General features: G+C 46.2%; 1 long non-coding RNA gene and 1 other non-coding gene across 2 annotated transcripts in view; both read left to right on the top strand.

The window, feature by feature from the left end:
• LOC146185303 (uncharacterized) overlaps nt 1-23,475 on the top strand; it is a 274,486-nt gene that overhangs the window by 107,131 nt on the left and 143,880 nt on the right. The gene's annotated exons all lie outside the window — the stretch shown is intronic.
• TRNAK-CUU (transfer RNA lysine (anticodon CUU)) lies at nt 1,352-1,424 on the top strand. The gene has a single exon. It is a non-coding gene; the product is annotated as a tRNA-Lys (tRNA).

The raw sequence follows: 23,475 nt of genomic DNA, 5'->3' as shown, positions 1-23,475 counted from the left end.
CGCTATTAGTCGCTCTGCTTGGCACATACAAATAGGATGGAGAAAAAGTATATGAAAAAGCCGAATTATTGGAGGTAATAACTATTGCGTTTCTTGGTAACCGAGATAGAGGCGCATAACTCCCTACTGCATTTGCAAGGCAGAGAAGGATAGTATCTTTGTCGAGTATTGGGCGCGAGCTCCTCCACCACTGGAGTGGGCGGATAGTGTCGGCGTAGGGGAGCAAGTAGGATTGCGTGACTCCGCTTACTGCTGCTGAAGCAGGACGCTGGATTGATCTTGTGCGTTTCACAAGCTAAAAGTCATGGTTTTTACTGCCGCTTTGTTTTCTGACACGTGCCATTATTACACACTTTCATCTTGCGTCATCGCGTGTGTTTCTTTAGTTTATTTGAGCTTTTGACATGGTCTGTTACTGCTCTGTATACTCAACGGAACCCGGCGCACGCTTTCATTTCTAGCCGAAAAATTTGCTCAAGGAAGCAGTTGGTTTAACGGGTTGCCAAACTGAAAAGAAGCGAGTGGGCATTGTTGTATCGAGCAAGATATCATCTGTGTGGAGTTGGAGAGTTCCGTGAGTTGCAGCCGAAGGAATGGAGCAAATTAAAGCTCATGTTCTTGAACTCGCTTATCCCTTGTGAAGCTAACGAAGCCTGATAGCTGGCGAAATAGAAAATATGTTAGCTTCTTCGCCGGTACCGAGTACCGACCATAGTGAAACATGTTTCCAAAAGAGCCGCAAAACTGAGGCGGGACGGTGCGTATCTGGCGGTGTAGATTTACTAACGAGGTAAAGACTTTCAGGGAGGAAGTTTCCCTTCAGAGGACTGTTCATTAGCTCAAAGATAACTCGTTATCTTTGCTTCTTGTTGATAAACATGGACGTTTTGTTGTCTTGGACAAAGATGAATATGTATCGAAAGGTTCCGATGATGTCATCGCTGTGTTTGACAAACGCGACGAGGTTTAAAAAATGGAAAGCAGCGCTATGTATTGTGCCCTCCTTTCTTGTCCCGTCTTTCGCGCTTTAACTATTGAAGATCGACCCTTACTCGCCCAACAACTTGCTTTACCTACCCAGAGCAAGGAATGTTCATCCGAAAGTGGGAAGGTGTCGAATGGTTTCTCACTGAAGGCATCCATGTCTGAAAGTAAAGATTTCTGCTGCCACGCGCAACGGTACGCGTTGTCGCTTGCCTTAGGCAACTTGAGCAGTAATTTGAAATGACCGAGAATGCAAATAATTATGCATACTACGATCTGCTCACATCAGTGTCAGCAAAGGTAAGCGGAAAAACAAACACCTACCACGAAGCTCGAGCGGCAATGATCGCGGTCACTGTGCAAGAAGGCTCGGCTAGCTCAGTCGGTAGAGCATGAGAGTCTTAATCACAGGGTCGTGGGTTCGAGCTCCACGTTGGGTGCCAGATGTGGGGTTTTAGTAGGGGGATAAATTCGTTTCCTTCACATAGTCGCGACTGACAGTACAAACTGCCGACCCCACCCAATGATCGCTAACGCTACCGAACGCACGCCTACCACTGCGGACCGTGCTCTTGGGTACAAAGGAGCACATGCTGGCAACAAACAGGCATTTATTGCTGCGCTAACGACGTCAGCTAGCAATAAAACTTGCTAATGAATCTAGGTGGTCTGAATCATCAGCAGGGCGGAGGGCGAATGTTCGCCCACGGTAGGGCAGGGGATAAGCTCCGAGGTCAGACAGGGCGACCAGGCGGGAAAAATCATGCAAGGTTTCGCCTCGAAGGCGACTGAGGAGTGCCACGAGTAAAATGGCGAGTAACTTGGGCAAGTAGCATGGCGACCACTAGTTCCCGTGACCTTGACCTTGACATAGGTCCCGGGCTACTTGGTGGCTACGTGACTGTGCCCCAAAGTCGCATGGTGGCCACCAGGCTTAATACAGAAGGTTGGCCTCTAAATCTCCCTGAAGGTGAAAAGCGTGCATTCCCGACAGCTCGATCTATCTACTATAGTGAAGCTTTCGCTTGTTTGCTGTGTAACATCACACCACATTGGCTTGGCTGGTACTCGAGCAAGAGTGAGTTGGTGAAGGTCGCGCGGCTAAAAAGGTTCCACCCTCGACATGCTGCTTAACTTCCTCTTAGGGCTTCGTATGCCAAGGAAGGGAAGAAGTGTCTTGTGCTTTGGATCTACACGAGAGAGCCGAAAAAGAAGCAGGTGAGCGAGAAAGAACCCAGCATCTGATGCGCCTTAGCAACTTTCATTTCTTTCAAATTAAATAAGATCCACGTTATGTACTAACCTCTTAACAATTTTACTCTGTTTTACAATAAACACATCCCTTTCACTAAATGTGGCCGCCAGGTGAGGAATCTCTGGTTAATTTTTTAAGAGTTTCTATATTTCTTGCCTAAGCGAATGTTTAAAAATGAAACTATAGATTTGAATGCGTTCCGATCCAGTACGTAAAAATGAGGCTATTAACCCAGGTGTTTGGCGCACGGTAGCTGCAGCACCTTATGCATGATATAAGTAAATATGGCCACCTTTGCTGAACAAAGCGTTAGTGCATATTTAATTTGATAATTATAAAATAAGCTACACTTTGTAAGTAATGAATTCGCAGCGTATTATTAAACACCTTATCTTCGACCCCTCCAGTCTCTTCTTATATGCCACGCTGTATAATGTAGTGGAGAAAAGAGCGTATGTATAACGAGACGCTTTGAAATGTTGAGGTCACTGAGTTCGTGGCCTCGAGGTGCCAGCAAGAATGTTGTTGATCATTTTTAACGGCATTTCAATCGGGAAATGCATCGTGAGCGCCCTTAACGAGCCATCTTAACTCTTCCCAACTTTCTAAGAACTGTCGTACACACAAGAAGAATCGAAGCATGTTAATGAACAGGTGAAGTGACCGGTCTTCCAGTGTCTGCAAGCGAGGACGTCGATGAAAATCCCCAAACGTTTTTCCAAGGGCACTTCCTATCGTGTTCCTGAGCCTCTCACGCTTCGATTACTCTTTCTAAGGGCTGACGGTGTTCCGCAAAAAATAACGTTAAGAGATTAGAAGGTAAGGCAGTCAGGCATTTCATTAGTGGAGAGCTCTTCCGACGTCATGCTCGTTCGACTGAGCTCGTTGCATGATAAGCCACGGCATAAAAAAATTCTTCTAGACTGCACGCGACACTACTGAGCTGTAGTGAAACTCCTATCGTAAAGTCTAATTTTGAAGAATCTCAGGATTGCGTCTTTTTTTCTTTTGTTTTTGTCTCAAAGCTGTCAGGGCTGTCAGTTGCCCTTTTAGTCGCACCGATGAACTTGAGGATGGCCACGCCTTTCATGATCCGTGCGTGCCGTACAGTGCGAGTGGCTCGCGGAAAACGGAAAATGGAAATGTCGCAACGACTGCTGTTCCAGAAGAACATGAAGAATGCAAACGCTAGAACCGTGTACCGAGGCGAATCAGTAAAGGCAAATTCCTCATCTCAAAGCCGCAAAGGTCTGTAATTTTGTGTGCTTCTCTTCCTAACGGCGAAAAAGAGAGAAAGGCAAGTGATCCTGAGAAGCATTTAGACTAAAACGAACTCTATGGAGATATTATGGGTAAATCCGCGCTTACTTCTGGAAGATGAGGTCTTGTATTTAGGGACCCATATATTGTCATATTTTTATCTCCCTTTCTATCAGCCATGCAGCCGGACTAAACTGTGTAGTAGATACAGTAGGATTATTTTAGCTTCAAAGCATCGAATTTGGTCGCAGTCCTGCGTGTGAGGAGAAGCATTCTACAAGAAATGTAAAAGTTTTGTTACTTGATTAGTCAACAAAGAAATAAGCATACACAAATACACCCAGCAATATTGGTTCTCTATGCGCTTAGGCTATAAAAGCGTGAATAAAATGATTTGTTGAAAGATCTTGGAACCTTTGTGTAGCATCTTTCATTCTTTATTACACAATTCAAATCAGTCTTTGTTTATAGCCTGCATTCTTCCTACGTGCAGTAAAAATGCTTTGTACGTCTGTCGAGGACATTCGACAGCAAACCATTCGTTCTGAGACCCGACAATCGAAGCGCTGCCGCCAGTGAGATGTGGATTTTAAGACATCGCGTCCGCATCGCATGCAAATATATTACGGAACTCTTGTTTCCGCAAATTCTAATCTTGCGCGCCCGCTTTCCTGGCTTAGGTTCTGAGTGAAAAAAAGATAAGAATGGCGATCGAGTGTCCGAAGTGTACTCCGCTATTTCAGGTCAGAGCGAGTCGTTCCGTTCTACGAAAGCCATGCGATGCTCAAATGAAAGACGCCCACGGTGCACACAAAACGGACATGCTGTTCGGGCTGGCCGTCGCTCTTGTGTAGTCTGCTCGAACACGAACGCATAACTCAAGGGGAAATCCCTGGCGTAGATTGAGGTATATAAGAAATCTTATTGGATTGCCTCGTCACTCTAAGCGAACATGGATGTCATAGAGTTGCATAAAAGGCACAGTAATGCATCATAGTAGCATTTATAGCTCGCGTTGAGAGACTAGAGAGCTTACGTTTATTACGAGGCATGTTGTCCAGTAATGTATCTTTCGGCAAATCTTTCGTTTTACCACACAGCTAGGTATGTTGTTGGCTCCTGGCCTTAGTGGAGCTTGACCAGTCAAAAGCTTCGCTATTTTAAGAGGCGGGCTTTCTGCAAAATTGAGTTCACCATGCGAATTTTCAAAACTGGCAACGTGATTTAACAACTGTTGCTTTTAACCCGAGCATTGTGTGCTGATGCATGCTATACAGAGGCAGTTCAGCCGATAGCGGCGTAATCTGCTGAATTCGAACTGATGTGCTATTAATGAAAACATACTTCTGAGTTATTTGATGCTAGCAGGATTTCACAAATCATGGAATTTTGGCCACACTTATATCACAGTAACATCGAACACTTGGAGCCGCAAACTCCATCGGGCAAGCCGCCTAAACGGGTTCTTCAGGTTTTCCAACCAGTACAGGGAATGATGGTCACTGACTATCCTGAACGGTCGACCGTTAAGGTACGTTATGAATTTAGCGAGCGCCCGCACAAACACAAGACATTCGTTTTTTGTTGTCGTATAGTGTTTTTCGGAACGAGAGCGTGCGCGGCTAGCGTAGGCGATGGCGCGCTCATTGCCGCCCTGTCAGCGCACGAGTACGGCGTCAAGTAGAACATCGCTCCCGTCTGTGTGGACTTCCGTGGCGGCGTCCTCGCCCAATTTTCCTAAGATCGGTAACGTATGACTGGAGACTCTTTTGAAGGTCGCCGAATACAGCTTGCTGTTCGTGACCCCTGACAAAAGAAACGGCATCCTTGGTGAGGCGAGCTGTGAGCTCTGCGATTTTAGAAAAATCGGCTATAAGGCACCGGTAGTATGCATACAGTCCCAAAATGTCGGTTGAAATTTTACGCTCACCACACTGTATGGAGAAATGATTATGATTGGGAAGGGGTGATCATGTTCACGCTGCCTTCACAAAAATGGAATTTACGTTGTTTGATTATCCAGCAGTCGCAACATTACCTGCAACACTAACACATTTACCAGACTTGACGTTGTGGAAGGGCCCTGGTGCACCACAATGGCAGGCGGAATCAGATGCGTGGGGTAGTTACCATGTCCCCGTCAGTATTTGTCTTAATTTGGGACATCTGAGTAAAATTCGAAAGAAAGCTTCTGGAGCACATTGGGATGGTGTACGGCAGGATACTCGAACTCATTCAGTGAGCCCGAATACTCTCGTTACCATCCTTCAAACGGTACTCAAGGATAATACAATTACCACTGCAGTGAACAAAAATCAGCCCACTCCCGGCCTTCACCTATATTAAACCTTTGGGAACACCGAAAACGGGCCGAGATACAGGCTGGTCAGCATCCTGAAGTCATGCAAAAAAAAAAAAAATTGGGGCGAACAGAGTGACGGCACAAGCACGCCGATATGAAAATCAGCTGGCTCATAGGACATGGGATGACTGGTGCCATCGTTTGGGCTCACGGACGACCAACAAGGCCCTCTGGAGGACTTTCGTGGCATGAAAAAGAGGCGGTAGGTCAACGATCATGCGGAACGTACTAGACTCGCATTACAGCTGACACTAGAAGTGTTAGCAGATCAGGCTGCTGCCCTTTTCTTCCTGAACCTTGCCCAGTATCCGGCGCCTTCACCGACAGTGGATGCGGTTGATAAAACAGGATTAACATCACCATTTACCAAACTGGGGCGATTGGCTGCTGTAGAAAAAGCGAATGGTAAAACTGCGCCTTGACATGACGATTTACCTCATAAAGTTTTCAAGAATTTAGCAGGAACCGCAGTTAACAACTTGCTGGATGTGGTCAATGAGAGAGGCAAGGAGGAGAGATTCCACTCGGCTGGAAACACACGGTGGTGGTCCCAATACCAAAGGCTGGGAAACCTCCCACAAGCCTAGAATATTTGCGGCCTGTCTCGCTAACACCCACAATTTGCAAGACTTATGAAAAGAGGATAGCCACCCGCCTGTCATGGTGGTTGGAAAATAATCAAAAATACAATGTTCGACAAATTGGGTTCCGAAGAAATCTTGGCACAGAAAATGGACTAGCTATGCTGGTTGAAAAGGTCATGCACGTGTTGCCTTATACCCACCTTGTGCGCACTGTAGTGGCTACCAACGTGGCGAAGGCATACGACGACGTTTTACATGCCAAGATTCTTAGCAACATGGAATGTATGGGCATTCCCATTCAGGTCATAAAGGCGGTACATAATCGGCTTAAGGAGCGAGCGTTTTATATCCGGATAAACGGAAAACAAATTGGCAATTACACCTCAAACGGAGGCGTGCCCCAAGGGTCAGTGTTAGCACATTTGATATTTCATATCTCACTGGTACCATTGACATGGAAAGTAGCTGAAACATCATGACACACGCAGATGATGTCCCGATTTGGTCTGCTCATAAACAACTTGAGAGGCAGAATCTGCATCTGCAAGAGGCTTTAAATACTATAGATGAGTACGTCCAAGATGCAAGTCTGCTACATTCTTGTTGCAAACAAGAATGAAACAAGAATGGAAGAAAACAATTAGCAACGTAAAGAGTCACTCCAAAGATTGGAAATCGGGCATTGCAAGTGGTGGACGAGTTGAGAGTTCTTGACCTAGAAATTCACCAACCCGGCAAAACACAATGGCTCCATAAGGTGAAAAAGGTAGCTGCGACTTCATAAACTTGATAAAACGCATTTCGTCTAAAGGAGCAGGAGCTCGACCCGACATGGCAAGACGTCTTGTACAATCGGTGTTACAGCGGTGGATACTATACCAGGCCCACTTTCAAAGACTCACGAGGCGGTAGTGGGTGCAATGGGAAACAATAAATAGAAACGAATGCGCAAAATCACTGCCTCATCAAAATTTACCCTTATCCCTATTCTCCAAGAATTTGCACAGCTGAATACGTTGACAGAATTAATTAAACAACGAGAGGCAACAAGGGATACGAAGCCAAAGTACGTTATAACCATAGCATCCTTGTACAACGAAGTGGCAGTTCAGACACCACCAATGGCTGACCCCCCTCCGTGGGAATTCACGACTATTACGACAAACAAGACCACTCGGCTTCGTCGCAGAGAATAGCTGGCATTTGGACCTCTGGGTGATGTACTTCCAGGTATCTGTATTGCATATACGGACGCATCGATTATAGAAAATGGCGGTAGAACAGCAGCTACTAGCGCAACACACAGTGAACTAAAAGTGTATAATGAATATGTATCAGAATATTCGGACGCGCTTGTGATGGAATTTTATGCAGTCCGCGATGCTAGGGAGGCCACAAATAAAATAGATTCCATAACGGAAGCCCACATCTATACAGACTCCTTAGCAGCAATAAAACAACTGGACAGTGAAAAAGAGACTATGCGTAACTCAGCAAATCCACGCACTCAATAAAATACAACAAAGATGCTCATGCAGATACATTGGACACAAGACGATGCTGAGAACGCTGAGCTGAGAAAAGTTCACCACCTCACACATGAAGTTTCAAACACTAATACAATCCTTCACTAGGCTTCCTTTTGATGCCCGCTCCGCTGTTCCCATCTTAGCATCCTCTTTCGGGAAAAGTACACGTGCCCTCATTTCCCCGTGTACTTTTCCCTCCCTCAGAACTTAACGAGATTCGAGGAGGCTTCCCTTAGAAAGATAAGAGCTGGGGAGGCCCTTACCCCGTCGGCAACATGCCAATGAGAATCTCAAGAAGACATCGAACCCACCACATGCCCGAAGTGTTCCACACCAGCTGCAGAAGTGGATGTTCGCCACGTCCTCTGAACACTTGCAGGGACAAGGGCATCAAGGACACAGATTCTGCAGGAAGTGGGACTAACCGTAACTAGGGAAGAGAACTTATCCAAATGGCTCAAAGACGGCGAAAAGAGCAGGAGCCTTCTCCGGTTTCGTGCGGAAAATAATTTACGTGGCTTTCTACATGGCGAGCTAGTGTAATAAAAAAAGTGTGGCCAAAAGCACACTGACGCAGACTGTCTCTTGTGCAAACCACTAGCGCTCGACATGGCTGACGCTGATTTGGACGATGAGACCTTGCTTGGAGTAGTCACAACGTCAACCGCTGCTCAAATGCATCGTGAAGACGTTGAGCTTTGTCCGTTCATTGATTACCTTAAAGGCCGCATGCCGCTACCACCTCGCCGTTTCTCGCGAGCGCTGGCCTCGTTCTCGCTACGCAACAAAATCTTGTACAAACGAACGTTCACAGCCTTTCAGCCCATGTGCCTATTAGTCGTTCCTGTTGATTTTCGCGCTGAAATTGTGTGTGTCTGCCACGATTTTGGCTTCAATCGTACATTGGTACGAATACGCCAGAAGTATTACTGGCCCAAACTTGCGACCACAGTGAGACAGTATGTGAGATCTTGTCGTAAATGTCAGCTCTGAGCCTGCCGGCTTGCTCGAACCTGTTCCTCTGCCAAAATCTCCGTTTCATCAAATCAGTATTTACTTATTAGAGCTGTTTCCTAAGGCATCTCAGGGCCACAGATGGATTGCTGTTGGCACCGATTATTTATCACGTTATTGCGAGACAAAAGCCCCCCACTGTGGTGCTGCTGCGGAAGACGCTCAGTTTTTCGCTGAAACATTACGCTTTGCCACGACACTCCAGTTGTTCTTATTACAGGCCACGGAACCACATTTAATACTTGCAGGAAGTAATGCGGATCGCCCCGCCGGGGTGGTGCAGTGGTAAGACGCCCGACTACTGTGCCGGAGTTCCCGGCTTCAAACCCGACCACGGCGGCTTCGCTTCGATGGAGGCGGAACGAACTGGCGTCAGTGTGCTGTGCGATGTCAGCGAACGTTAAGGATACCCAGGTGGTCGAAATTACTCCGTAGCCCTCCACAACGGCTCCCTTCTCTCTCATTCCACTTTCACTCCCACCTTCATCCCTCCCCTTACGGCGCGGTTCAGGTGTCAACAGAGCTAGTGTAACAGATACTGCGCCTTTCCCTTCCTGTGAACAAATTTATAATAATAATAATAATAATAATAATAATAATAATAATAATAATAATAATAATAATAATAATAATAATAATAATAATAATAATAATAATAATAATGATAATAATAATAATAATAATAATAATAATAATAATAATAAATAATAATTATTATTATTATTATTATTATTATTATTATTATTATTATTATTATTATTATTATTATTATTATTATTATTATTATTATTAATGCGGCTCAGTTGTACAGCTCACCGCAGAAGTACCGCCTATCCCCATAGACAAACTGACTGAAGGAACACCTGAAAAAAAATTTGGAGGACGCTTAAGCTTCGCCTTAAGAGTGGAACGCGATAGCGTCAGGGGCGAGTGGCGCGCCACGTGTCCGGGCACGCGTCGGGGCAGCGCCGCACATTGCGAGGAGGGGTTCTTCTGTGTTTGCCGCAAGATGGCTCTGCATGTGCGCAGAGCGCAGAAGAAATGTAGCGGAAACGTACATCGCTACTCGTGTAACTGCGACTTCTGTAAGTAACATGCTCATAATTACCGATATACACCGCAGTATAACGTTCTACGGCACGTTTCTAAGGCAACACCGCATTCACTAGAAGCGCTTTCGTACCGCTTTCAAGCATCGAACTCGTGGCTGAGTTATAATGAAGCAGATAACTTACAACAGGTTACAGCATATCGCCCTATCGCACTCACGAATGTAAACTACAAAGTGTTTATGAAAATTCTAGCCCGTAGACTACAGTCAGTAATTCAACAGTTAGTTGGACCACACCAGACGTGTGGGATCAAAGGTAGATCCATTGTTTCCAATGTGCATAAAGTGAGGAGTGTGCTTGAGTGCTGTGATCACACAAACAGTCGTGTAGCCATCCTTCAGTTTGATCTGGAGAAAGCATTTGATTATGTCTCACATGAAATCCTGTTCTGCATACTCGACCATGTGAATGTAGGGTCCGTCATTCGCGAGGGAGTGGCCATGGCGAACCGAAGCTGCACAACAACATTGATTGTAAATAAGAGTTTGGGGGCCCCCACAAACGTGCAGCGATCGGTGCGCCAGGGTTGTCCCCTCAGCCCTCTGCTATTCTGCATTTACATCGAGACACTGTGTTTAAATATCATAGAAAACGACAAAATTCGTGACTTCCAATTGCAAGCTGCAGAGGTTAAGCTGCTGGCATATGCGGACGATGTGGCTGTATTCGCAGCGAATCGCGAAGGGGTAATCGAGGCCGTGTCGTCTGTAAAAGAATTCACAAAGGTTTCCGGCAGTAAAGTAAATTGGTGAAAGTCCCTGGGGCTTTGGCACGGAGAATGGCCAACGACGCCCGAGAAGTTCGCAAACATGTCCTGGGTGACAACACCAGTAAAGTACTTGGGAGTCCCACTAGATAGTTATCGCGATAGCGAATCGTACTTGAGGGCACAGTCTCAAGCCATGCGGGAAAAGGTGGCGGGGTGGAAAGGGCAACAATTGTCAGTTTTCGCCAGGGCCACAGTGTGCAATATGTTTTTTATGTCGAAGCTGTGGTACGTGATGCAAGTGTTGCATTGTGCAAGGATGAACGTACAGAGACTGCATCGGATATTTGCCATTTTTGTGTGGGCAGCAGAATGGGAACGATGTCGCCGTACAAGTTTGTTTAGGCGGGTGAAGGACGGTGGACTGGCTTTGGGGCATTTGTTTCTACGACAGATTGTCAGCAAATTTTTTTTTTCGCGATGTAAAAGATCCATTTTTGCCTACTGTGTGCCAATTAAGGCTCGGAAATGCACTGCCGGACTTTGTTGTCTCGACCGAAAGTGTATCGGGACGCATTTTTGGTTATTTTAGATAAGTTGTCGCTAGTGTGCGATTCCTGTCTGTTCGATTTTCTTATGAATATTTATCTTGTGTTAGCAGGAAGAAGCTGTACAAGGATTTGTGCGACGTAGTTCTATCCATACCAATGTACAGGGCCTTATACAGTGGAGGACCAGGACGCGACGTACTTAAGCGGGTGAAGGCGATGCAGGTCCCGTCAAATGCAAAAACGTTTTTCTTTAAGTTACACACGGAAACACTGCCAGTAAAGAAGTTCTTGGAAAGGAAGAATTTATTTTTACCTTGGGGTTCGCATTGCTTAATTTGTAAACAGCCAGAAACTATAGACCACGTTTTCCTGCATTGTTGGGAAGGGGTGTACTTTTGGGATATTTTACAAAGGACTTTAAAAAAGGAATTTCCATTAGACTCGCATGGTATTAGGTACTTGCCAGTAGAGAATGAGGATGGGGTGCCATTTGACCTTATTATGCTAATGGCCCTCCACTGTATTTGGCGCTCGAGAATGGCAGGATACCATTGCGATCCTGACGCACGGCCAGCACGGATCTATTTTCGGGAAGCCATGAATAGATATATTGAAATTCAGAAACTTGCTCCTGAAGCTCCCGAGTGGCTAGGAAGATTGGAGCCATTAGTGACCCTGAGAGAATTTTAGCACGACGACGCCACAAACCACCTGGATGATTGTTGTATTAATGAATGCTCGTTGTGCCCTGTAAGTGGTTTTGTGTATTGTGCTGAAGTCAGGCAATAAAGAAAAAAAAAAACTCGTGGCTGAGTGGTAGCGTCTCCGTCTCACACTCCGGAGACCCTGGTTCGATTCCCACCCAGCCCATCTTGGAAGTTGCCCTTTATTTATGAATTGCATGCCGGGATTTATCGCTCACGGCCAACGCCGCCGCCGACACCGGCTTTTCTGGGACACGAGCTCCTTAACGCTACCGCGTTAAAACACTCACCGATATGATCGCCATGTTCGTAATGTCCCATGTATTTTGGAACTGGTGTGGTCTTCCCTCGCGGGATGGCGAAGAGGCAGAGGTGCGCTAGTGATCGGAGGCTGCCGAAGGGACTGTTGCTGTTCTTCTATTTCCACCCGTAACAATATTTATTTCGTCTCTGCCTTATTTGCAGGGTATGCGACAAGTTTGGAGATGTTTAGGCTATTTTTGATCCGAAATAACTATTCTATGCGTTTAAATTTGATCATGCGGTACAATTTTTTTACTGAATCATAATTACATGAAGACGGACGTGTGTGCGTGTGTGTGCGTGTGTGTGTGTGTGTGTGCGCGTGCGTGCGTGCGTGCGTGCGTGTGTGTGTGTGTGTGTGTGTGTGTGTGTGTGTGTGTGTGTGTGTGTGTGTGTGTGTGTGTGTGTGTGTGTGTGTGTGTGTGTGTGTGTGTGTGTGTGTGTGTGTGTGTGTGTGTGTGTGTGTGTGTGTGTGTGTGTGTGTGTGTGTGTGTGTGTGTGTGTGTGTGTGTGTGTGTGTGTGTGTGTGTGTGTGTGTGTGTGTGTGTGTGTGTGTGTGTGTGTGTGTGTGTGTGTGTGTGTGTGTGTGTGTGTGTGTGTGTGTGTGTGTGTGTGTGTGTGTGTGTGTGTGTGTGTGTGTGTGTGTGTGTGTGTGTGTGTGTGTGTGTGTGTGTGTGTGTGTGTGTGTGTGTGTGTGTGTGTGTGTGTGTGTGTGTGTGTGTGTGTGTGTGTGTGTGGGTGTGTGTGGGTGCGCGCTTTGATTTCTTAACTTTTGTTTTCACAATTATCGGTTTCTTAATATTATGTCAGGCCTTGAAATGAAAAAAAAAATGAAAATAAAAGGTTGATTATCTAATCTAAGTTAAAAAATCTATTTCACACTGGCCCCTATCACGCACATACTGTCCGCCTTGCTGTAAGATTCACCTGTACAGACCGCACTTACATATCTCTCAGATAGTTTAAAACAGCAATCTATAAACAGTTAAAAAGATAATCTGTATTTTACTGACCTGCTTCACGTGATTACGCATACACTTTTTTTTTTCACAAATGCGCATTATGTGAACTTTAGTTTATGACTGCTTGACATAGAATGGTCGCCTGTTACTGGCATTTTGATACAGGCAGTAAATGTTTTTAGTTAGTTTACTGGTCCGTTATGTCACCATTTCTACATGATGTAGGTGCGACGAACGCAAGCAGGGAAGATCCTGTGGGGCTGGCTCATACATACTTATTGATATTTCATGCATGCCGAGAGCCAACCAAGCATGAAGGAATAGTCACACACAGAAAAAACACAGCAAGCAGGCGCAAGCGCAAACGATAACTATTTTGAGACTTCAATCCAGCGCATACATACACACACAAAAAAACACACATGGTCGAAAGTAGAGAAAACACCACGAACACACAGAATTCAACTGAGGTTTATAGCGCAAACAAGCATTTGTGTGCAAAGGGGGCGCACGGACATACAATTATTCGACAAGCAAATAACAATATCAGAAATACACACAGACGACACGAGTATCATGCCAATCACTTTTATTACATCGGCGCACCTTCTGTCACCTGCCTGGCTGAACCAATGTGTTTGCCTTGAGGCATCCTGTTTCTTTTGTGCTTAGCGTCCCAAAAGCACCGCTGACGCAGGTCTCGTTTTGAATAAATATACTAAATGCTTCAGAAATTTTTCGGCTCTTTCGAGTCTAGAGTTAAACGTGAGCATCACACGTGTTGTTTTTAAAAGCTCCTTGCATGCTGGCTTGTGTGAGCAACGGCTAATGTGGTCAGCAAGGTAACCTCCGCCAGTTGACCAATGCGCTGTCCGACGCCACCCCATCTGTCCGATGCAACAGACGAGGGGGATCCTGTACATCACTCCAACTTCAGATTTAATGAGAGGATTTAGTAGACCTAAGTTTGCGCATAGGTCTCTTCTTGACATCATTTACCACGCCACACATGCGTCCCAGTTTTTCCGGGGCTGCAAATACAATACAGATGCTGCACTTGTCGTTGACCTTCTTAATGCGGTGTGACACCTGGTGCCAGCAGGGCACGACCACCTGTCGCTGTTCCGAACGAGCGTTTTTGTAAACGGAGTAGCTGCTCAGCGAAATAAGAAAACTATTTATATAGGCAGTGAGAGAACAGGAAAAACTTTTAAATGGTGCACGTTTGCAACAAAACTGCTCGGGTAAACAGCCGTAGAGAAGAGGAAATAAATATGTAAATCGAAAGCTCGCTGCATATGTTGAAACTTTCAAGTAGAGAGGGCTTGAATTCTACGGAATTTAAAAATAAAAAGGCAACCATGATCTGCTTGTCGCCGACTGGAATCTGAAGATTAATGGGGTGTGCGCGGCGCGGAAAAAAGTGGACGACTTCATATGGCTCTCCGGAAATAGACACCGTCAACGGGACGAGCCGATCGTAGATGAGGCGGCTGCTTCTCTTCCTACCATTTCCGCGCTGCATTTGAAATATTGAATTTCCCGAGCGGCACACACGCCAACGATATCTTAAAAAGAAATAGAACCGTCGCAGTGGACCATGGGTGGCGGAGCATTTTCCTTTTGTCCCAGAATTCGATTCGCGTCTGAATGCTTTTGGACGACCATTGGGTCGGCAGGGCGGGGTGGCTCGAAATGAAATCGAGCTGGGAGAAGTGGAGAAGTTTTGTGCCACACGGCACATCAGTGTGAAGAAGAACTGAACAAGGGTAAATGGGGTACGCCTAAGTTCGCAGATGAGCCAACGTTTCGACAAGTGGTGCACTGCAAAGATTGCGTTGGTTGTAGAGACCAAAAATGTCCGGCTGACCTTCACAATGTTAAGGTTAGGAAAAGGATGAAGGATAAGTTAGCAAGGAAAATTTATGAAGCATATGAAATCTGTGACTCGGGAGACTAATGTGTCAGTATGCGTTCAGTGGGTTTATTGAAGAAGGAATTAGAATTTCTGCGCGAACCGGCAGGATGTTAGACAAGGAAGAAGTTGGCTGTAGACGTGAAGTGAAGAGAGAAGATGTGCGGTTTCTTGTCAATATAGTTGTCACTGCAACGTTGTCCTTGTATTTGTGTGTGCTTCCTATGCTTTGTGTTGTTCCCTGCTCTGCTGCCTTCTTCCAAGAAATTATACAATGTCGGTGAGGGGTGTTTTATCGTTGTTGTTTATGGGTTGGGATATTTTGGCCACAGAAGAAAACTTCAGTAAAGCTTAACTCGTGTAATGCCTACTCAATATAAAGGAATCCGCCTTTTGCGCGTTTTATGCGCATGCGCGAAGGCGTAGCGGTGACCGATGGAAACACATTGGACGGCGTCGACGGCGTTTCTCGGCGCCGTCAGTGCACGGGGGCTGGCGGCGCCGGGCGGCATGGTGACCGTCACAGGCTTGCAAAGCGATGCCAACCATATCCGCCGCGTACGGTTGCCACTCTCAAAGCGTGCCGAGATGCAAGACGCGGTTTTTCAGGTTTCTTTCGGCGAGCCGCGACCAACAACGACGTGAAGCATGAATCAGGGCCACCAAGCGTCAAGATGTGAATGGCCGACCTTAGCAACCGACTGTGTACGCTTGACTGTGCGAAAAACACTTCGTTACAGGTATGTATGCATCTAAAGGAAATGTGCATGATGAAAAGTATCTACCGGAGTTTGCACCAAGCCTGTAACCCACCAGTGATAGCCGCAATGAGCATTTGTTCGGCGCGTCTCATGGTTTTGTCGTTTGTTTTCTTTATGTGCGAAGGGGCCGGGTAGCGCAGATATCACAGGTGGCTGTGTGCGCTACATCGTAATATTTAGCACGTTTTATCGCGACTGCCGCCTGACTAAAAAGAAGAAAAAAAGGGTGTTTGTTGTGATGCACCGCCGTTAGCGAGCCGAGAGGTTGAGCTGGTCATGAGGCTCGCGAACGGCAGTGCATTAAAACGCCGTATTTTTTTTTCTTGTTAGTCAGGTGGCAGTCACGATAAAACATGCTGAATATTACGGCCTAGCGCACACAGCCGCCTGTTATATCTAAGCTACCTAGCCCTTTCCCACATAAAAAAACGACAGAATACATCGCCTTCAGGCCCCGCGCGCAACTAAAGCAATCACGCACCGAAGAAATCCGCATTGCAGCTATCACTGGTGCGTTACAGGCTGGGTGCAAACTCTAGTAGGTACTTTTCATCATGTGTATTTCCTTTAGATGCATACATATACCTGTAGTATCTGTGTTTCTGCCGCTCGGAGCATATGATGCACTCGACACTGTTGCACGACGCACAGTATTTTTTTTTTTTTACCTTAAAGGCTCGCCTTCGTGCACGCCGAAGCATTCGGATTTTGCTCCTTGCGTGTACGCAATCAGATGCACTTCGTTAGGAAGCTATTGTCGACTTTGTCCAACCGTTTGCAATGGCAAGGAAACCGCCCAGCACAAATAAGTCTCCTTGAGGGTTCATTCTCTTTCACTTGCAGAGTGGATCGCTCTGGACGTAGAACAGGGTTGGTTCCTGACCGAGATGCGCATCCGATATGTAGGAGATGCACATCTGTCACCAAGTCGTTGATTCCGCAGAAATCGCGGCGGAGGCAGAAAGGTTGTGGATCCTTCCTATCACAACAGAATGATCATTCGCTGTGCACTGAGAACCTTTCCACCACTGCGACCATATCCATTCTGACTCCTGAGGGCAGAATCCGGCTACAACGCTGAATCATCCGTTGCCAGAAAAATGCCGCACGTTTCCTGCAGGTGTGCATTCCGGCCGGGACAATGCCCTTTTCAGGGGGTGTGTATAAGTACCTCTCTGCCGAGCTTCGTAGATGAAATTCTATAGCTGCACGATTGTAGATGACGCGAGGAGGAAGCGAAGCCCATTGCACCATGCCAGCGCCGCGGTGACCGCATTGTGCTCGGTAACTCAAGACACCCCGCATATGCGCCGCTCCAAGTCACAGGAGACGAGTCCACCTAGCTCTGCAGCATCAAAAAACCCCTGACTGCTTTGCCCTTTGAGATCCCCCTCCCTGTCTCTCTGCCTCCGCGCTCTCCTGCCTGCCGAAAACCTGCACGCTGAGAGCGTCTCATTCTGTCACGTCGATCACGGCCCGCGCACAGTCTCATTCTGTCACGTCGATCACGGCCCGCGCACACGCTCTTACAAAACACAGATAGTATATGCGTGCGTTATGAGTGGATTGTGAAAACTCTGTACCTTCCCCCATACTGCGTGAACATGATATACTTCAATCACTGTCACTACTTTCTGCCCCGAAGCCAAGAAAGGGGGGAAGCTTTCGCTTTCTACCTGCGTTTGCGTGGCCTTTTCGTATGGTGCGCTTTCGCGTCGTCTGCTACCCTGCCGTCCAATGCGTTTCTCGCCCGCTCCCGCATGATGGCACCACATCCTCCCGCAAAAGGCGGATTGCGGCGAATAATACCGATGACCTTTTCGTTCAGCATCTTGCAAGCCACTGTCAACGCTGATAGTCCGCTGTGTTCGCCTCTCCAGGCCTTTACTTGTTTCCTTTTTCTTTTTGCCTCCCGCGTACTAGGGAGGCCACCCGATTGCGTGGGCTCTTGGAACCTGGCATTCGCGGCGCCAATATGGCTCGGTAGTGTCGGTAACAGGAATCCTCCACGCCTCCTCGGTGCCGGCTCGCGGCCCCCTTGTGGCTCGCATGTCTGAGTAGTCGGGCGTCCGCGTGGTGGTTAGACTGCCGGTGCATATACATGTTCAGGCCTGAAACCCTCTATCACCCGAACGTGCCTCAGCACATCGTTGTGCCCGTTGAGTTTCCAAGAACTTCCTTTGCCGACATGTGGCGACCAGGCCCGCCGAGTGTCGTGAGTTATGGCACTGGTTGCGTCTTCAACGGCGCCGCTGTAGCAAGGCGCTGTTCGGCCGGCCGGCAGTAGTATGAACCAGTCATGCCATTTCCGTTTACAAGAAAACAAAACCCTACACAAGCCATTGAAGAGGACTGCGGTGCGTACACACACGCCCGCACACACAGGGTGTGCGCACAAACACACACACCTTCGACTGGCCACTCGGGCAGCGATCAGGGGGACGAAAGCGCCGTATCCTGACACGCCCTTTGGTTCTGGCCTTTCTTCTTTTTTTTCGCCCCCGACAGGACGCGCAATGTACCGTGTGCAGCAGCGATGCTCAGACACTGGCATTTCTTCACTGCACATTTTGCAGTGCTCTAGCAAATTGTTGTTCCGCTGTTCGCACGAAAGTAGGCATATGTTGCTATTTTATGTTAACGTCATGAGCTTCAAGATAACATGGAGCGAGACTGAGCTATCACGAACTACCTTGAGCCATTACTTTGACATCTTGGCTTTCACTATGATATAGGTTTAAGAATAAATAGACGACTTTAAGGTCTCGGGTTATAGAGCAGAAGAGGATTACAATAAAATTCGAAAAGATTTGAGACTTCTCTTTAGAGAACATCATTGGGAAGTATCCATGAACTTTCCTGCTATATGCGACCATTACCATTAGTTTGGTCTAGCAGGGGCTTGTGTTGGTACACAAACCGCCACCTGTTATCCTCCTCCTTTTGCAGAGTTTAATGAATTCTTTAAGAATGTTTGTAATTTTTTTGAGCATTCATAATTTTTAAACATACCTATTGGCTTCATTGGCCGCCTCAGAACTGAATTATTACCATGGAGCACTGCATGCATAGGCTTTATGACTCGATTGAATACTTCGGTTGTTCCAAAGTTATTAAGGCACCTAGCAGGATAACACCACAAACGAGAGACCTTGCTAGAAATTCTTGTAAATAGTCATATTAAGGATGTGTCAATTCTAGTATCTTAAGTTGCTAACCATTTCATCCTGTTGTATCTTATCATCTGCAAAGATAAGAAAAAAGAAAGAATTAAAAAGGAAGACATAGGTTGCTTCCATGGCTAGTAGCCACGGGCTGCCACCGAAAGTGGACTAGAGGGATTTGCTTACGAACGGGCATGTTGGTCATGTTTCTTTCGACGCTTGTACATAGAGTACTGGGAAATGTTCCCACGGCGACCGCAAAGGTAACACAACGGAGACGCACCATCAATTGCGCGGCCGGGAAAGTCATTGTTGGGATGGTAGTAACGGTGAGGTGTAGAAACGGTGAAGTCTTTCGAAGGGTGGTAGTGGCTTCGTGACCAGGTACTTTGTCTTCTACGGAACGGTTTGTAAACGCGACCTTAAGGGGACCAGCTACAAGACCGGTACCGGTACTAAGTCGCGGATAATTGTAGCTTGATCCGGCCCAGAAAGGGGCTGATTCAAAAAGGCACGGTAGACAGTGCTGCGAAGCTTAAGCACTTCTTGCGCGACATGGTTTCCCCGAAACACTTTTCAACTTACTCCATGAAACTGTCCAGAGTAAGAGCATCTTCGTGGTTCTCGAACCAGAAGAGTGCACTACCTACAAGAAAGAAAACCACATTCTCCACTGCATGGTCGTATCCCAGAAGTTATTCTTGCTCACTGGTTGTTTATGTGTGAGTCACTGTACATCTCTGTCCGAAGCTCCAGAAAACGTTGCATCTCGCGTTGATGTGGCCAGTACCTTACCTGCTCAGGGCAGTCCCGAGGATGTTGTTGATTCGTCCAATACGTCACCGCAGGCTGATCGTTTCATTCCGAGGTGCTCATAGTAGGCAACAATGGCAAAAGCACGGCTAAACGTAGGCTTTTTCGAATAAATGATGGGTTCAGGATCTACACCCAGAACCTTTACCAAGTTTTACGAAGTAGGGATTGGTAAAACTGATTTATTTACACAGTATGCGAACATCGAAGAACGGTCAGCGTACGGTCAGCTAATCAACCCGCGTGCTTCCGCTCTTCGACCTCTTCATCTTCATCCCACTGCGTCTGAACGCAACGTATCACTTTTCTGAAATAGCTACGCTTATCGCTTCGTCAGGAACGACAAACTGGGACACGCTGCAATGCATTATGATCATATACTATATTCGTGAGAAAGATAAAAGAGTCTATTATTGTAACTCCTATTATATATTCATAAGCAAGGTAAAGAAAAGGTTTGATAATTTAAATCGAGCCGGTTACAAGTCGCGAGAATCCTGGATAACCAAGTAATTTTATTTAAGCGAATAGAGCCCCAGCATAGACATATTCGAACAAATTTCAATTCAAAGTACCCGGATCAGTCGATTGCGAGCAAATCAGTAACAAGATGAATTCTGACCCGAAGAAAGCACGGTTACAGTACTGCACGCAAAAGTTCGAAGCGATTTCGAGTGATCTTTCCAACGCATGAAATTACTTTAGATGCCCGTGAAAAATTAAGCCAAATGGTTTCATTGTTCATGGAATTAATCGTGTTGAGTATATGCATGCTTCATGCTTGTTAGGCCGGTAAATTTAAAATTTTTATTTTGTAGACTGAGCGGTTACGTCACGGCAGTTTGGAAGAAAAGATGGGCTTGGTAAATATGTAACTTTGGTACGCTCAACTCACTCTTCCTGGCTGCATGCGGTGAAAATAACATAATTTCCCGTCCTAAATCATTAGGTAAAAATACAGCTCCTGGAAACGATATCAAGGTTGTACCTATTACATCCACTGCTGACCTCCGGACTCTTCCTCTGGAGCATACCAGATGCTCAAGGAAGCCGGCGACTAATTTTCTGAGCTAGTTAACTAATTTCCCATAGTTAACTTTTTACCAATTAGACTTAGGCACTTGCTTTCAATTGGGAAATTGTAGCCGGCCGTGACCAATGATTCTTATCATTTTAAAAATTTCGACCGCATTGGTGTTCTCGTCAATAATCGTGGTGCCACTGAAGCAGTGTTCATGCCTCAAAGATCCGGTTTTGTCGAAATTTGTGGCCAGCTTCCTTGACAAAAAGGGGTGTATGGAATAGTTCATTAGCTGCAGGAATCTTCTCTGGTAGCATGACTTTTACGCGTGGTTGTTTTACATAAGCATGATCTGCGATATTTTTTTTTAAGTTTGTTTACAAACATTATTAAAGCCCATAAGTCCAGCTGATTCCCTCTCTCTGTAGATAGCTCCGCCTCCGCACGTTGCTTATGTCCTGGAGCAGAACAGCTTTATTTAAATTCTGGCGTCTCTTGATAAGCTGCAACTTCGCTTACTGATAGAAACGGGACGCCAAATACCAGTGGTTGAGCCACATGCAACACATGGAGACGCGATGATGCAGGTATTTATTTTTTAACAACGACTGTTGATGCGTGGGCCAGGAGAGCGTGAAGACGCAAGTGCCATGAGATCAAGGGGCGAGGCGATACTATAAAATATATAAAAAGTACAAGAGTTATCACCAATCGCATTCTAGTAGAGATAAAGATATGCTGATCTGTACTAATGTGTTGCCCAAAGCAGGTGGTGCGTCGCTTGTTGTAACTGTTTGCGATCCCACTCTTGGAATCTCTCCCTTAATTACCGTTTTGCTATGCATTGCTATTGCGCCGCGTAGGCCGAAAGACGTTGCTCGTATAAGGACAGAACATGAAACCGGGAAAAGGGAAGCCACCATTTTAGAAAAAACTGCTATAAAAAGTACTTCGAATTCTGTTGAAAACTTTACGTCTATGCAAAGCACTAAACAAAATAAAAAAAAAAACGAGATTGTCAGACAAATACGCAAATGGCCCTTCTCTGAGCATGCATTAGGCTGGCCGGATTTAACCACTTGAGATTACTCTCTATAGTGTGTTGGAGCCCAACCGACTGTTTACGTACCAGTTCTGGGCGCTATAATAGAGGCCAAATATCGAGGCATACTGTAACTTAACGCGCTAGCACCGAGCCACACCATTTTCTGAGCAGGCACCATTCATGTTTCGAGCTCATCTTACTTGCAAATCTCTCTCTCTCAGGGCCTATACCCAAATTGGCCCCATTCCACAAGCCACGCGTCAGCGAATTCTATCAGGCTTAACATAACATCATGTTTTCGGGCTGGCCAGCCAATTATTCCTCCAGCCTGCTTGGCTTAACAATCGGTCTCACACAAAGCCTTCGATCCAGCTCTTGTGGTAGGAAGCTGTCATTGTTGGCCCGACAGGCGTGTTTAAATTAATGGCGCTGGGTTTCTGCTCGTATTGTATGCCATCTATTCGCGGCCTTTTATGGCTGTTTGTTTGTTGAAAGATCCGTGTTATAGTTATGTTTTCTCTCGTAAGCTCCTCTTACGGGCATAGTGCACAAGGTTTACAAGTGAGAACAAAGAGGCTACACGTCTATGGACGGCGCTATGAAAGAATGTGGCGCCAACAATTGACGATGGGGCATATTTAGCGTGGTCTCCTAATAGGGAGCGCAAGTCTCTTTGTTAACGTTATGCTTACAGAAGCGCAGACGGTGATTGCTAACAAGAAATCAACAGAAAGAGGGTCGTAGACGATGAGAAGAAACGAGAACAGATGATATGACAAATTAGGCTGTAACCACAGCTGCGCAAAAAGCGGTCGTGCTCCAGCGTGATAAGAACAGTTGAGAAAAAAATATAAGCTGGAATAAAAGACAGTTGAGGACAGCTGCATTTGAAGCAGGCATTTATTTCTGCATCTAGCTTAAATGCGGCTGCTATCACATTGTTGCGGACTAGGCGCGACACAAGCATAAGCATCTGGGAGGCAGAAATGAGACAGGTTTTTGTGCGAGCACCTCGGATAAGCCGGCGGCAGAGATGCCAGTACTGCTTTCGATGTACGAGCTCTTTTTAAACATGGGATTTCGGACATTCAGCTATTTTACTCTAACCCTTGTCACATTCTGCCCCTTTTTAATGGTTACGTTTCAGCAGCGCTAGAGAGCAATTCTTCGTGAATAGTTTAAACGCACAAACGTAGCTCATTAGTACGTCAGCCTGCATTAAAAAAGGAAAATACTCGACGTGGGAAGCCTTCGTCGGAACTTTCTCGATCTAGCATCATTCTCATCGAAACAGCGACTGGTGCGGAAGAACTACAAAATCAATCACAAAAATAAGAAAAAGCGAAAGGCTATGGCATATGGCGTGCTCTAATGGCGTTTTCGTGTAGCGCGCTATCAAGCTTGCCCTCGTTCTCAGAAATCAATGCGTT

Source organism: Amblyomma maculatum, chromosome 6, assembly GCF_055883805.1.
Source record: "Amblyomma maculatum isolate TAMU_Amacu chromosome 6, ASM5588380v1, whole genome shotgun sequence".
Lineage (NCBI taxonomy): Eukaryota > Metazoa > Arthropoda > Arachnida > Ixodida > Ixodidae > Amblyomma > Amblyomma maculatum.
This window is presented reverse-complemented; position numbering and strand designations above follow the sequence as displayed.